The sequence below is a fragment of the Sardina pilchardus genome, chromosome 10 (genome assembly GCF_963854185.1).
Source record: "Sardina pilchardus chromosome 10, fSarPil1.1, whole genome shotgun sequence".
NCBI classification, from domain to species: domain Eukaryota; kingdom Metazoa; phylum Chordata; class Actinopteri; order Clupeiformes; family Clupeidae; genus Sardina; species Sardina pilchardus.
In genome coordinates, this window is record NC_085003.1 from 30,435,938 (window position 1) to 30,438,437 (window position 2,500).

Sequence of the window (2,500 nt, forward strand, 5' to 3'; positions counted from 1 at the left end):
CCAGCCAGTTGCGCCACGGCTGGGGCCACTATTATTATTATTTTGATTTATTATATTATTTCCTTTCCTCCAGTATAATTCCTTTCTCCCCCCCCGCTCTTGTTTTGTGCCTTGACTTCTTTCCGTTCCTCATGCTGAGGTAATTACCGCCCCACTGGAGGGGACTTCTGTGTTTCTCTCAATGGGAAATAAATGAGAACAGATCCCTAGAGGTTAGCGGAGTCCAGCGGGCCCACTGAGGTGAGTCCATCAGAAGGGACAGCGGCAGGCTGGGCGAAGCTTTGTAATGGGCCGAGGCTTTTAGCATGCAGGCCCGAAACAGATACCGCTGCTCTTATCTGAGGAGCGGAGGCAAGGTTTATGTGTTTGTTTTTGTGCTAATGACACACAACATGCACACACACACACACAGACACACACACACAAAGACAGACAGACACACACAAACAAACATACACACACAGAGACACAAACACAAAAGAAATCATTTAAAAGAGAGAGCCGGTGATATGATCTCAGCTGTCAAATTATTCCAGTCATTTATGCACCACTCACAGATAGAGCTGTGAGCTGAAATGTACTCGCACACAAACATACAGCAGCAGACACAGACACACACAGACACATTCTCATGAATAGAGGCAAAAGCGCACCATTACAGCCTCAAAGATCAAAACAATCTGAACCAACACATGTGCACACACAGACACACAGACACACACACGCGGCAGACAGACACAGACAGACAGACAGACAGACACACACACACACACACACACACACACACACACACACACACACACACACACACACACACACACACACACACACACACACAGGAAGAAGCACGAGCAAACATGCAGCCTGATTGTTCATGAAAAAACAACAGAGGGGCCAAATGATGTGTTCAGAGGCCAACGGAAATGTTTACGCGTCTGCCTGTTTTCTTTTTTTTCATTCTCTGGATGTCGCGGTGTCAGGGAAAATAACATCCTGGCCTGGCGCAAAAAAAACAGGAACCGCACCGAACGAATGAGAGAACGAGGGAAAGAGAAGGGCAGCGGAGGATGAGAAGAGATGGAGCCAGTCATGCAGCTACCTGGGAATGATGGAGGGAGGGAACGAAAGAGATTGAGGGGGAGAGGAGAGATAGAGATGAGAGTGGGATAGAGATAAAGAGAAAGAGAGAAAGAGAGAGAGAGAGAGAGAGAGAGAGAGAGAGAGAGAGAGAGAGAGAGATAGAGAGAGAGAGACAGACAGCGGTGGTGTAAATGTGTCTGAGGTACTTCCTTATTTCTGTGGCCCAGGAGGAGGATGACTCCCAAAATGGTTATTTCCCCTGACTGATTTACAACAACAAAAACACAACCATATACAAAAAAATAAATAAATAAATAAATAAATACGTTAACAAGAGTTCTCAAAAGAGAATCTCAAACCCTTGAGGCTATATGAACTTTTACCGTGTCAGCTCGCAGCATCAGCACCACTTATTAGGCTCTGAATGGGTTGTCTCAGTGTTCCAAATCTCCGAAAGTCAAACCATAATGCAGCCCATGCAGAGAAACTCTGTAACCTCAGGTCAAGACAGAGCCATGATGTGCCAGTTCACTGTGAAATACAGCCTTTCACTGGTGATTTCAAATGATGCTTTGGTCGATTTCCTGGAAGAGGATGTCCTCCTTACTCCCTGTGCCCTATAATGACAGCATGATCCACAAAGTCTGTGGCCAGGACTGACTTGTTCAATTGAGCCCACCACCATCACCTGAGTGAAAGCTGAATTGCCATTAGCACAGCTAGTGTCTTCTTCTCCTGCTCTCAACTGCACTTCCACCTGCTGCTTAAAGACAGCCATTACTACGACCACACAATTTAGCTCATCTTCTGAGGACTACACGGACAGCTATTACCCTCTCTAGGTTGGCCTGAAGTCACCCCACCTGAATGTATACCCCAACTGAATACAGCGTGACACTGTACTTCAATTATTGCCCCAGCATGTATGGTTACAGTATGTCATAAATGCAGTATGACAATCCTGACAAAATGGCAGTTATTGTAAGTTAGTGCATATCAATGCAGCATCACTTTGTGATATGGTGTTATAGCTCTAAGGAACTGTGGCAACTTATCACATCCATAGACATCGGGCCTTCTCAGAAACTGACAAGAGATGAAATCTGTTGTGCCATCTTCAAGACACTGACATGTGGGCATACCATTCAGCTCAAGTAACAGCAGTATCAGACCTTTTTACAGTTGTGTGTTGCTACATTTGACCACCGTTTCCCATTTAGACCGTATTAGACTGCTATTAATCGAACATGCCACTAGGTGACCATCAGAGTAGGAATAGGAGCATGTCATACTAACAGCAGTGGGCTCCGATAGATAGATAGACAGAAAGAAAGAAAGAAAGATAGATAGATAGATACAGATAGATAGATAGATAGATAAATAGATAGAAAGATAGATAGATAGATAGATAGATAGATAG

At 44.7% G+C, this 2,500-nt stretch overlaps 1 protein-coding gene across 1 annotated transcript in view; it reads right to left on the reverse strand.

The window, feature by feature from the left end:
- The window catches only part of cdh13 (cadherin 13, H-cadherin (heart)), a 441,270-nt gene that overhangs the window by 204,262 nt on the left and 234,508 nt on the right, over positions 1-2,500 (reverse strand). The gene's annotated exons all lie outside the window — the stretch shown is intronic.